The sequence below is a fragment of the Salmo salar genome, chromosome 16, assembly GCF_965601325.2.
Source record: "Salmo salar chromosome 16, fSalSal1, whole genome shotgun sequence".
NCBI classification, from domain to species: domain Eukaryota; kingdom Metazoa; phylum Chordata; class Actinopteri; order Salmoniformes; family Salmonidae; genus Salmo; species Salmo salar.
In genome coordinates, this window is record NC_138306.1 from 67,225,638 (window position 1) to 67,240,280 (window position 14,643).

At 41.1% G+C, this 14,643-nt stretch overlaps 1 long non-coding RNA gene across 1 annotated transcript; it reads right to left on the minus strand.

The window, feature by feature from the left end:
- Positions 1 to 769: 769 nt before the first annotated feature.
- Positions 770 to 5,290, minus strand: LOC106574271 (uncharacterized). Its single transcript, XR_001321504.3, has 2 exons — positions 4,594 to 5,290; positions 770 to 977 (listed from the first exon to the last, which is right to left on the minus strand). It is a non-coding gene; the product is annotated as an uncharacterized LOC106574271 (long non-coding RNA).
- Between the last annotated feature and the right edge of the window lie 9,353 nt (positions 5,291 to 14,643).

Consider the following 14,643-nt stretch of genomic DNA (forward strand, 5'->3'; position numbering starts at 1 on the left):
TTTTAGTAATAAAGCATTCATAAAGTTTAGAGGACAATCACGTAGGCCTAGAGAAGGTGTACTGTATTTAAATGTGTGTATTTTGTGTGTGTGTGTGGGACGCCTTGATTGCATTGAAATGAAATATGATAAGTGCCATGAACCCCTATAAGCACCTCCATATGTTTTTGGTTAACTTTGAAGCTGACTTTGAGCCTAACCTCAGAGGTGGCGTCCTAAATGGCCCCATATTCCCTTCATAGTGCACTACATAGAGAATAGGGTGCAATTTGGGACACATCCAGACTGTGACTGTGTGGCAGTGGTTGCATGACCATTTGGATTTTGCTAGCAGTGCAAATTTGGTCTGCTAATTTGATCTGTGGTTTGACCGATAGGGTATGATTCTATTAGTGCACAATCCCTCCCATAAGGCTAATTGAGAATAGATTGCAGAAGTAATCATATTCAGATGAGAGAGACCACAAGAAGCAGATCTAAGGGTAGTATGTCAAAGGTCAAGGGAATTCTATGGGTTTTTTAAATGTACGTTTTCAGACAGGGACCAGACACAGCATTGTCTGAGATAATACCGACAAGGATATTTTAACTATAGCACAGTCAATCACCATAAAATAAAAACCAGAAGAAACTATAATGACTGCATGTTGCAATTAACATGTTGCAGTCTCTCACGACAGACTGTTGAGATGACCAGCATACACGCCAGATTTGATTCTGGGTCCCCGAGATTATGTAGCAATAAATACAACAACACTTGACTTAATGCTGGAGAATACTATTGTATGGTACTGCAATGTTTGTCATAAAAAAATACAAAAGTATCTGTTGCTGTGTTTCTCTTCAGGTTTACTATTAGATTAGCCTAGATTCATCCCCTTGACCAATCTCCTGGTAGAGTGTGGGTGTATCTCAGCATGCATTCTGCACAGCAGTGACGGCCTCCTTGCATAGGGGGCCCATTTTCCCATCTCGTCCTGTGGAAGGCAGAATAAAGGACTGTTACGCTATAAACATAATGCACTCAATGCTACTGTGACATCATAATCAGTGACTTTGACAATCTGATTAATCAGAACCCTCTATGAAGATGGCTTCATATAGATGACTCTAGAAGAGGGGTTTTCAACCTTTTCTTGCCCAGAGACCCCCTCCCAGGCAAATTGGCGACCAAGGGACCTCCATCATACGTTAGCAAAAAACAAATGTGTCACATCTTGTTAGGTGAATGATAATGTAAAGGACAAGTAATCAACATTTTAAAATGAATAGATTTGGTTGATAGTTTTTCATTATTTTGATCTCCCAAAATTATACACTATATGTACAAAAGTATGTGGACACCCCTTCAAATTAGGGGTTTTGGCTATTTCAGCCACACCCATTGCTGACAGGTGTATGAAATTGAGCACACAACCATGCAATCTCCATTGACAAACATTGGCAGTAGAATGGCCTTACTGAAAAGCTCAGTGACTTTCAATGTGCCACCTTTCCAACAAGTCAGTTCGTCAAATTTCTGCCCTACTAGACCTTCCCCGGTCAACTATAAGTGCTGTTATTGTGAAGTAGAAACGTCTAGGAGCAACAACGGCTCTGCTGCAAAGTGATAGGCCACACAAGCTCACAGAACAGGACAGCCGAGTGCTGTAGCGCATAGCACGTAAACATTGCCTGTCCTCGGTTGCAACACTCCCTACTGAGTTCCAAACTGCCTCTGGAAGCAACGTCAGCACAATAACTGTTCGTCAGGAGCTTCATGAAATGGGTTTCCATGGCTGAGCAGACGCACACAAGCCTAAGATCACCATGCGCAATGCCAAGCGTCGGCTGGAGTGGTGTAAAGCTCGCCACCATTGGACTCTGGAGCAGTGGAAGCGAGTTCTCTGGAGTGATGAATCATGCTTCACCATCTGGCAGTTCGACTAAAAAATCGGGGTTTGGCAGAAGCCAGGAGAACGCTACCTGCACCAATGCATAATGCAAACTGTAAAGTTTGGTGGAGGAGGAATAATGGTCTGGGGCTGTTTGTCATGGTTCGGGTTAGGCCCCTTAGTTCTAGTGAACGGAAATCTTAACGCTACAGCATACAATGATGTTCTAAATGATTCTGTGCTTCCAACTTTGTGGCAACAGTTTGGGGAAGGCCCATTCCTGTTTCAGCATGAAAATGCACCCATGCACAAAGCGAGGTCCATACAGAAATGGTTTGTCGAGATTGGTGTGGAAGAACTTGACTGGCCTGCACAAATCCCTGACCTCAACCCCATCGAACACCTTTGGGATGAATTGGAAGGCCTAATCGCCCAACATCAGTGCCCAACCTCACTAATGGAAGCAAGTCCCTGCAGCAATGTTCCAATGTCTAGTGGAAAGCCTTCCCAGAAGAGTGGAGGCTGTTATGGCATCAACGGGGGGACCAACTCCATATTAATGCCCATGATTTTAGAATGAGATGTTCGAGGAGCAGGTGTCCACATACTTTTGGTCATGTAGTGTATGTAATTTTAGTGACTAGTGACTAAATAACGTCATAGGTTTCAAGTATCATGCTAGCTAGTTTTCGGTGTAAGCCTGGGAGAAGTTACAGGAGAGACGGGTGAGACGAAAGTAACACAATGTAAACTGATGACCTGGAATAAAATAAAATGCATTTGAACACAGGTCATTGTCTCCTCTAGTTCATATTGCTTTTATAATGTCAGCAAAATATCAACAAGTGACTGAATGTTTGAAAATTATATATGACATCATTAGAATTATGCGTTAATCAATTGGCTTGATGGATCAGCTTCTCACATAAGCTTTTATCAACAGGTTAGTGTGTCACAAGCGTCGTAGTGAACAGACCAAGGTGCAGCGTGTTGAGTGCTCATTCTTAATTTATTATATGAGAACACTTAAACAGCAAAATAACAACGACCAACAGTTCCGTCAGGTAAAACAACTAAACAGAAAATAACCACCCACACCCCACAGGAAAACAGGCTGCCTAAGTATGGCTTCCAATCAGAGACAACGAAAGACACCTGCCTCTGATTGGAAACCATACTCGGCCACACATGGAAAATGAAACATAGAAACAGAAAACTAGAACAAATTCCCCTAGAAACAAACCAACCCCAAAACATACAAAACAAAACCCCCTGCCCATACTACTATGGCTATCCTTTTCACTGGTCAGGACGTGACATAGTGGTTAAACATATCTTTATGATTCTGGGGGTCAATAACCTTGTATCAAGCCATGGAAATATGATAAGCATGATGAGGATGCCTTTTTAGAAGAGAATAAAGACATTTATTCTATCAAGACACGAGGAGCACGCATGACAAGGACAATTGGAGCATAGCATGACTAGTAACTGGAAATTGTGAAAAACATATTCTACTACGTTCTTATTCAAGTGAGATTAGAAAATCATGCTTAATAGAGCTATTATGTGATGCATTTTAGTCCGATTAATATTGTAAGGCAAACTATTGTGGTTTCGCATCATTGCGATGTTGACGCATGGTTAATTTTCATAAATGTTGAACCTATAGCATTACTTATTCAAATTGGCACAAACATGAAATTATGGCTGATAGTACATTGGTTGAAATTAATGAGAATTACAACCCAGAAACATGGAGATGAGACAAATATTGTGCACTTCTCGCCAACTGTTACTTCTGTCCCAAGGCTGTGTTAGTCCCGCCCCACCAGCAGGTACAAAAGTAATATTGCGGTCGTTCTGTTCTCGGTCTATTTAATTTCAACTAATTTACCATAGAAATGAAATTACAGTTGCTAATGGTAGAGGACACATACATTGTTTGTCATACAGTATGGTGTCTCTAGCTCTATCGATCTCTCAGTAATTAGAAACAAAAACAAAATAGTTACTTTCGTCCCAGTTCTCCCCTGTGTGTAATTGGCAGCTGAGAAATAAAGTTGACATCATTAGAAATAAGATATTGTCCTATTTCCTACTGTAGGTATGTAATTCAAAATGTGTTTATTCTGTTGTTGCTAGCAATACTATTTAAAAAAAATATGTATCGACGTTTTTGTTGCTGTATTGATATATTTTTCGCTGACCGCTAGAGGGCTAGCAGACTCCAGGTTGAATACCCCTGCTCTAGAATGAGGTTTTTCACAGATGTGATTACAATCAGAGAGTGGACAAGGGTTACATCCATGTGCATTCAGTTACAATATGCTTACCTCAGTCTGTGAAAACGATATATTTGTTATAATTGACCACAGGTAAGATTCTGTACAATTTGATAGAGTAATCTACAGTATCTACATTGAATTTACCAAACTCCAGCTGTTTTATGCTACATGTATAGACACATTCTCCATTGACCACAAGTTCAACCTTGTTCCAATCAGACATTTTCTCCAAGACACTTTGATGTCCATACTCTTTCAATGCAGCTAGGAAAGTTAGAAGACATGGATAAGTGATATTATCGCGAAACGAAAGGTAGGCTACTAACTGCTCACTTATATAAAATTAAAAGGCACTTTATAAATGCACGCAAGCCACTTTACGACGCTGCAATAGGCACGCTTATTTGAATGTAGCCAAGGATTATATCTACCTTGGAGGCCAATCAGACGAAACGTTCTGTGGTTTTGAGGCATTGTAACTATTGCTGATAAAACACCTATTACCAACGAAACCTCTTCAATGTCCTGAATTCATTGTTGGCCTGTATTACGCATAGTGGTGTTCCTTAACGACGGTGCGCGACCGTCATCTCCAAGGAAGTAACTTGCTGGTTTGGTGTGACTTCACTGTGAAGCCCTTTTGTGGAGAAGTTGCCGCTCGACGTTATGCCGCGTTTAGTTGCTGGTCAAAACTCTGAAATTTCAAACTTGCTAACTGGTTGTAGTTATACACGTGCCGCATTCATTCAGTTAGCTTGTCGGAAATGTACGAGTTTCCTAGATAAGACTAGCACATGAACTCGGCATAACACACGCTGCCTGCAAGATACAGTGTGAGTTATTATAAAATCATAGTTTAAATCATAGTTTAGTTTATGCGCAGACCGCATTTATGACGCATTTATGACAGCATAGTGGCTGTACGTCATAATCAACAACATCAGCATATGGATGTTGCTGTCCTCTTTTGAAATACCCTTTACTGAGTCTTTGGTTAAACATTTCAATTTGTTTAAATTACCTTATGTCATTGGCAACATCTGGCTGCCAGCCACTGTACTGTTGTGAGGGCTCTTCAGTTTGAACTGTTGAAACTAGCCCTCACTCAACAATGCCCTAGCAGTTATTCCCCAGACATTGTTTCCCATGTATGGTAAAAGGATTACATTTTACACTGAAGAGGTTTGTGCGTTTACAGGTGCTAGATTTCCCTGTGGTACTAAAGTAATCTATGGGCCATATGTTATCCTGCAAGCTCAGACAATGTTAAATTATAAAGGTGCACTGGTCACACCTCAACACGGAACACACCACACTCCCAAACATCTCCTGCTCTAGCCATAGGAGCGAATGACATCACCGCCCAGGCAGTCTTTTGAGTTGACTTTGGGTTTGTCTGTGGGTGAGGCAGGCAACTGCATCATGGGAAAACCTTTGAGGGATGCTGCTTGTCCTGAGATTGAATTGATTGAATACCATGTAATTGGAGACCTTTGGCTTAATTTCATGAAGAGGGGAAAGTCACGCAGTGACTGGACAGACTGAGGCATTAATCTCACACACACATAGGCCTACATGAATCACACACAACCCCCATGTGCATGATCATCACAGACACACACACACACACGCACGCACGCACGCACGCACGCACGCACGCACGCACGCACGCACGCACACACACACACACACACACTACATCTAACACTACATCTAGCAGTTGTTAACATCTAAGAGACCACAGGGAGGAAGAGGGTTTTAGTACAGTCCAGCTTTCATCATTGTGGAATTTAGCATTCACAGCCTGTTCCGAAGGGCCTGTATTCTGTTCCCATGACTCTAGAACACATGACACTGAGGGTGATCGTCTCCTGTGATTAGAGTTGTTCCAAACACAGACTATTACTTGGAATCTCTTTAAAATGAAGTCACATTTATAATTCTACAAACACAACACAGCAAAACGACCACATTTTGTAAATATGTTGGTGATTTTGTCTTTCAAATTTAGGAACCTCTAACACTAGTCTTCCCTATTCATTATCTAAAATCACTTGTATCTAATCAAATATTTTATTGATAAGCATAGGGAAATGCAGGTAAATAAACCTATTAAAAGTGGCACGTAATTTCCTCACTCAACCCAGTTAATCTCTAAAATCTTTCCACAATGTGCTACACATTTTTGTATTTAATCAGATCATGGAAAGACCTTCCTCAATCACCATCCACTTGATTCTGTAACATCAACATAATCTGGGTAAAAGCTGCCTCTGGAATACCAATGATCTGTCTAGCTTCTCTCCCATCTCTCTATCTATTCAATTTCAATTCAATTTAAGGGCTTTATAGGCATTGGAAACATATGTTTACATTGCCAAAGCAAGTGAAATAGATAATAAACAAAATTGAAATAAACAATAAAAAATGAACAGTAAACATTACACTCACAAAAGTTCCAAAAGAATAAAGACATTTCAAATGTCAAATTATGTATATATACAGTGTTGTAATGATGTGCAAATAGTTAATGTACAAAAGGGAAAATAAATAAATAGATATGGGAGTTTATCAAAATTGGATTTGTGTTCGAATTCTTTCATACATTTGGCAGGAGGTTAGGAAGTGCAGCTCAGTTTCCACCTCATTTTGTTGGCAGTGTGCACATAGGCTGTCTTTTCTTGAGAGCCAGGTCTGCCTTCGGTGGCCTTTCTCAATAGCAAGGCTATGCTCACTGAGTCAAATATTTCCTTAATTTTGGGTCAGTCACAGTGGTCAGGTCAATTATTTCCAATGTGTCAAGTAATTACCTTTTTGTTTTCTCATGATTTGGTTGGGTCTGATTGTGTTGCTGTCCTGTGGCTCTGTGGGTTCTGTTTGTGTTTGTGAACAGAGCCCCAGGACCGGCTTGCTTAGGGGGCTCTTCTTCAGGTTAATTTCACTGTCGTGATGGCTTTGTTATGGAAGGTTTGGGAATCCCTTCCTTTTAGGTGGTTGTAAAATTTAACATCTCCTTTCGGATTTTGATAATTAGCGGCTATCGGCCTAATTCTGCCCTGCATGCATTATTTGGTGTTTTACATTGTACACAGAGGATATTTTTGCAGAATTCTGCATGCAGAGTCTCAGTTTGGTGTTTGTCCCATTTTGTGAATTTCTTGGTTGGTGAATGGACCCCAGACCTCACAACCAAAAAGGACAATGGGTTCTATAACTGATTCAAGTATTTTTAGCCAGATCCTAATTGTTATGTCAAATGTTATGTTCCTTTTGATGGCATACAAGGCCCTTCTTGGGTTGTCTCTCAGATCGTTCACAGCTTTGTGGAAATTACCTGTGGCGCTGATGTTTAGGCCGAGGTATGTATAGTTTTTGTGTGCTCTAGGGCAACTGTGTCTAGATGTAATTTATATTCGTGGTCCTGGCAACTGGACCTTTTTTGGAACACCATTTTTTTTGTCTTACTTAGATTTACTGACAAGGCCCAGGTCTGACAGAATCTGTGCAGAAGATTTAGGTGCTTCTGTAGGCTCTCCTTGGTTAGGGACAGAAGCACCAGATCATCAGCAAACAGTAGACATTTGACTTCAGATTCTAGTAGGGTGAGGCCGGGTGCTGCAGACTGTTCTAGTGCCCTCGCCAATTCATTGATATATATGTTGAAGAGGGTGGGGCTTAAGCTGCATCTCATCAATGTCTCATCCCCGGCCCCGTGGAAAGAAATGTGTGTGTTTTTGGTCAATTTTAACCACACACTTTTTTGTTGTTTGTGTACATGGATTTTATAATGTCGTATGTTTTTCTCCCAACATCGCTTTCCATATATTTGTATAGCAGGCCCTCATGCCAAATTGAGTCAAAACCTTTTTTGAAAACAACAAAGCTTTCTAAGCAAACAGCTGGAGGCAGGGCTTTCTCCTATAGAGCTCCATTTTTATGGAATGGTCTGCCTATCCATCCATGTGAGAGAAGCAGACTCGGTCTCAACCTTTAAGTCTTTATTGAAGACTCATCTCTTCAGTAGGTCCTATGATTGAGTGTAGTCTGGCTCAGGAGTGTGAAGGTGAACGGAAAGGCCGGTTCCCCTCTCTCTACTGGGATTCTCTGCCTCAAACCTTATTACGGGGCTAAGTCACTGGCTTACTGGTGCTCTTCCAAGCTGTCCCTAGGAGGGGTGCGTCACTTCAGTGGGTTGAGTCACTGACGTGGTCTTCCTGCCCGGGTTGGGTTCGTGGGGGAGATCTCATGGGCTATACTCGGCCTTGTCTCAGGATAGTAAGTTGGTGGTTGAAGATATCCCTCTAGTGGTGTGGGGGCTGTGCTTTGGCAAATATCCTGCCTGTTCGGCCCTGTCCGGGGGTATCGTCGGACGGGGCCACAGTGTCTCCCGACCCCTCCTGTCTCAGTCTCTAGTATTTATGCTGCAATAGTTTATGTGTCGGGGGGCTAGAGTCAGTCTGTTATATCTGGAGTATTTCTCCTGTCTTATCCAGTGTCCTATGGGAATTTAAGTATGCTCTCTCTAATTCTCTCTCTCTAATTCTCTCTCTCTTTTCTCGGAGGACCTAAGCCCTAGGACCATGCCTCAGGCCTACCTGGCCTGATGACTCCTTGCTGTCCCCAGTCCACCTGGTCGTGCTGCTGCTTCAGTTTCAACTGTTCTGCCTGCGGCTATGGAACCCTGACCTGTTCAGCGGAAGTGCTACCTTGTCCCAGACCTGCTGTTTTCAATTCTCTAGAGACAGCAGGTGCGGTAGAGATACTCTCAATGATTGGCTATGAAAAGCCAACGGACATTTACTCCTGAGGTGCTGACCTGTTGCACCCTCTACAACCACTGTGATTATTATTATCTGACCCTGCTGGTCATCTATAAACATTTGGGGGGGGGGGGGGCTGTGAAACTCTCCTGACATTTTTGGGCTCAAGAGTTTTCACACCTCTCACTTCACACTTCAGTGCTAATTGAAGTAGCAGCTAGGTCAGTTTTGTCCTAACAGCTTGGTAGCTTAGTAGCCTCATTTATATAACAGAATTACCTAGAGATTATAGTCTAGGGTTGCACAATTTGTGGAATATTCAGAGGTGGAAACTTTCTGTGGGAATTAACGGGAATATATGGGAATTAACAGGAATATATGGGAATTAACGGAAATATACAGTGGCAAGAAAAAGTATGTGAACCCTTTGGAATTACTTGGATTTCTACATAAATTGGTCATAAAATATGATCTAATTGTCACGCCCTGACCTGAGAGAGCCATTTTTCTCTGTTTAGTTAGGTCAGGGTGTGATATGGGGTGGGCATTCTATGTGTTTATATTTCTATGTTTTGGCCAGGTATGGTTTCCAATCAGAGGCAGCTGTCTATCGTTGTCTCTGATTGGGAACCATACTTAGGCAGCCTTTTTCCACCTGTGTTTTGTGGGTAGTTGTTTTCTGTTTTGTATTCGTTACCTGACGGAACTGTTGGCTTTGCGGTTTGTTTCTTTGTTCTAGTGTTTCATTGTTTAATAAATATAATGAACACGCTGCGCTTTGGTCCCCTCTCTACGACAGCCGTAACACTAATCTTCATTTAAGTCACAACAATAGACAAACACAGTCTGCTTAAACTAATAACACACAAACAATTATACATTTTCATGTCTTTATTGAACACACCGTGTAAACATTCACAACGAAGGGTGGGAAAAGTATGTGATTCAATAACAGGTTGACCCTCCTTTAGCAGCAATAACCTCAACCAAACGGTTTATGTAGTTGCGGCTCAGACCTGCACAACGAATTTTGGACCATTCCTCTTTACAAAACTTTTTCAGTTCAGCAAAATTCTTGGGATGTCTGGTGTGAACTGCTCTCTGTCTAGTGTGAACTGCTCTTGAGGTCAGGACTCTGACTGGGCCACTCCAAAAGGCATATTTTCTTCTGTTGAAGCCATTCTGTTGTTGATTTAATTCTGTGTTTTGGGTCATTGTCCTGTTGCATCACCCAACTTCTGTTGAGCTTCAATTGGCGGACAGATAGCCTTACATTCTCCTGCAAAATGTCTTGATAAACTTGGGAATACATTTTTCCGTCGATGATAGCAAGCTGTCCAGGCCCTGAGGCAGCAAAGCAGCCCAAACCATGATGCTCCCTCCGCCATACTTTGTAGTTGGAATGAGGTTTTGAGGTTGCTATGCTGTGCCTTTTTTTTCTCCACAGATTGTTGTGTGTTCCTTCCAAACAACTCAATTGTAGTTTAATCTGTCTACAGAATATTTTGCCAGTAGCGCTGTGGAACATCCAGGTGCTCTTTTGCGAACTTCAGACGTGCAGCAATGTTTTTTTTGGGACAGCAGTAGCAGCTTCCGTGGTGTCCTCCCATGAACACTATTCTTAGTGTTTTACCTATCGTAGACTCGTCAACAGAGATGTTAGCATGTTCCAGAGATTTCTGTAAGTCTTTAGCTGACACTCTAGGATTCTTCTTAACCTCATTGAGCATTCTGCACTGTGCTCTTGCAGTCATCTTTGCAGGACGGCCAATCCTAAGGAGAGTAGCAACAGTGCTGAACTTTCTTCATTTATAGACAATTTGTCTTACCGTGGACTGATGGACATCAAGGCTTTTAGAGATACTTTTGTAACCCTTTCCAGCTTTATGCAAGTCAACAATTCTTAATCTTAGGTCTTCTGAGATCTATTTTGGTCGAGGCATGGTTCACATCAGGCAATGTTTCTTGTGAATAGCAAACTCAAAAAAAATGTGTTTTTTAATAGTGCAGGCCAGCTCTAACCAACATCTCCAATCTCGTTTCATTGATTGGACTCCAGGTTAGCTGACTCCTGACTCCAATTGGCTTTTGGAGAAGTCATTAGCCTAGGGGTTCACATACTTTTTCCAACCTACACTGTGAATTTTTAAATGATGTATTCAATATAGACAAGACAAATACAATAATTTCTGTGTTATTAGTTTAAGCACACTGTGTATGTCTATTGTTGTGATTTAGATGAAGATCAGATCACATTTTATGACCAATTTATGCAGAAATCCAGGTAATTCCAATGGGTTATTTTTCTTGCCACTGTATGCAGATGAATATTAATACCATTTAAATGTAGATGATTTTTTTACCATATCATATGGACACAGATACATAAACCTTTTACCTTATCACAAGTAGACATAATTGAAAATGATTAAATCTTTCCAATAGAAATAAAAATACCAACAATTTGTTACGAATTTAACTTTAATTAAATGAGTTGACTCTTCACATGGGATGATTTCACTGAACAACAAAAGAAAGGGAATATTGAATGATCCTCAATGATCCAACATTCATCTATAAAATGATAGTCTAGAAACTAAAGCTTTGGTTGTCTTCCTCTCAGGCTTCCATGTCTTCTCCCTGGACCTCCTCAATGTCCACCTCTTGAACATCAGACTCTGAGGCCTCATCTTCACTGTCACTTTCCAACCTTGTTGAGGATGGCTCGTTGTCAGGCTCAAAAAGCCTCAAATTTAAATGGGCTTCAGGCAGAAGTCTTGACGCTTTTTGATGTATTTCAGAACTGCAGTTTCCTCTGCTTGGAGCAACAGTGAAGTGGGCAGGGCAGTACGGATCTCTTCTCTTACATCTGCAAGCAGAGTCAGGATGAACATCAGACAGGATGGCACTGTTTCCCTCAATCTGTGGAATGGCTACTGCTATACGTTTCAGGATTTTCAGGCTGCTTACCACTCTTCCAAAATACATCATCCAGGAGGATCCTCTTGATGGGGCTGTCCATATTGGCAGACTGTGATATAGCCATTTCTTGGAGAGACTCCTTTCCCTCCAGGAGACTGTCAAACATGATGACAACACCAGCCCAATGGGTGTTGCTGGGCAGCTTCAATGTGGTGCTCTTATTCTTCTCACTTTGCTTGGTGAGGTAGATTGCTGCTATAACTTGATGACCCTTCACATACCTAACCATTTCCTTGGCTCTCTTGTAGAGTGTATCCATTGTTTTCACTGCCATGATGTCCTTGAGGAGCAGATTCAATGCATGAGCAGCACAGACAATGGGTGTGATGTGAGGGTAGGACTCCTCCACTTTAGACCAAGCAGCCTTCATGTTCGCAGCATTGTCTGTCACCAGTGCAAATACCTTCTGTGGTCCAAGGTCATTGATGACTGCCTTCAGCTCATCTGCATCATGTGCATCATCTTCCTTGTGGAGATGATGTAGTTAAATATTCCTTGCCCACGAACATTCGACCACCCATCAGAGATGATTGCAATACAGTCGGCTTTCGCTATGATTTGCTTGACCTTCACTTGAACTCTGTTGAACTCTGCATCCAGCAAATGAGTAGATAAAGCATGTCTGATTGGTGGGGTGTATGCTGGGCGAAGAACATTCAGAAATCTCTTCCAATACACATTGCCTGTGAGCATCAGAAGTGAACCAGTTGCATACACAGCTCGAGCAAGACATTCATCAGCATTCTTCTGACTACGTTCCTCCATTAAGTAAAAAAAACTTCTGATTCCAGGAGGACCATGAGCTGTTGCTATCGATAAGGTGCCTGATTCATCATTTTCACCTCGAATAGAAGTAGAGGGACTTTTGTCAGAGGTTGCTTGTTGTGAGCGCTGAGGGAACTTTATCCACTTGGCCAGATGATTCTGCATCTTTGTTGCATTCTTCACATATGATTTGGCACAGTATTTGCAAATGTACACAGCTTTTCCTTCTACATTAGCTGCAGTGGAATGTCTCCACACATCAGATAGTACTGTGGCATTTTCCAGTAAAGATGAGAAAAAAAAATGAGTAAAAAAAACCCAAATACAATTCCATTTACAAATAAATTATTTAGCAGTTAGATTAAACAACTCCTTTGTAAGATAAATGTTTTAAAATGAAACATGTATGGAAACAGGTGAATGAACACTCCTCAGCAGGCTCAAGCAAGCTAAAACCGACATGGTAGCAAAAACTCTAGCAGAAATTGTTAACAAGTTAGAAATGATTTAAACACAGTTTGCTGTAGGCTACTATTTACTTGTTAACAAAAAAATTATGTAGGTCATATAAAATATATTCACCCCACCCAGTATTCTAATCAAAACTTACCAATTTAAGAAAGATTCCCAAAATTCCCGGGCTTAACTTTCCGGAATTTACTGGAAAGTGTTCGACCCTTTGCAACCCTATTCGACCCTTTGCAACTCTATTATAGTCTCTACATTTTTGGGCTTCAGAAGTAGGTTCAGACTGAACATTACTCACTCAGTTTTGTGTTTGATGGTGTTTACAGGTTCCGCTGTGTTTCTTCTGCAGGTTTTGGTTTGTTAGAAGTTTTTTCTTGATAGTCAAATCAAATTTTATTTGCCACATGCTCCGAATACAACAGGTGTAGATCTTACCGTGAAATGCTTACTTACAGGCACTTAACCAACAATGCAGTTCAAGAAATAGAGTTAAGAATAAACTAAATAAACTAAAGTACATTTTTTTTCAAATAAAATAATAATCAAAAAGTAACACAAGAAATGACATAACAATAACGCGGCTATATACAGGGGGTACTGGTACCTAGTCAAAGTGTGGGGGTATGTACAGGTTAGTCCTTTGTAGTAATAGTCCATTCAGGTAATTTTAGGTATGGAATTTTGATTTGGATTAAAGGTTTTGATGTTTTGGTTAGTATCCTGTATAAGTCCTTGCAAAACATTCAAGTTTATCTACATTTATCCAACTCTATTTCTATCTTTTTGCAGAAGAACTCAGGAGCCCATGAGTTCACTACCTCTCTCTCTCTTTCTCTCATCCTCTCTCTCTATCTTTCTCTCTCTCTCCTAGGATGTCATCAGTCTCACTATTTGCATAATAAGGTATTATGTTAACCATGTTAAAGACAGAGCGGAGGTGGAAATGGAAAGAAATAGTTCATATAAACACAGCAAGACTGCAGTACTTAGTGCTGATGACAATTTGGTACTGTAATGGCAAATGGATGACTTCATCTCTATAGTACTGGGAGAGACAAGACCACAAGTGTGTCCAAGATGTGAGCAGCTGCCCTGGGTGGTTTCTGCTTTGTGTTTGACCTGGGCATGGGTCAGTGAGAGACAGCTAAAGCCTTTATTTCTTTGATTATTTGAAACAAAAGAGGGAAAATTATTTGGGCTCAACAGCCAATTGTACGGGCCATTTACTGAAGAGCAGGTCCATAAATTGTCAAATAAACACATTTTCTATGTCATCCCCCTCGCAGCGGTACTGCACCACTTCAAGTTGTGAGTGGATTTCATAAATCGTGAAAGCCGATTACAATTAAGTCTGTATAGTTAAAGCAGTAATTCTTTCAGAGGGAAACCAGTGAACTAAAAGGGGATTTCCCACACACAACAGATGGTTCTCCTTCTAGCAAGAGAGGGACCATGACTCTATAATAATTCCCAGAGCTACATTTGAAATGTTTACTCTTGGAAGAC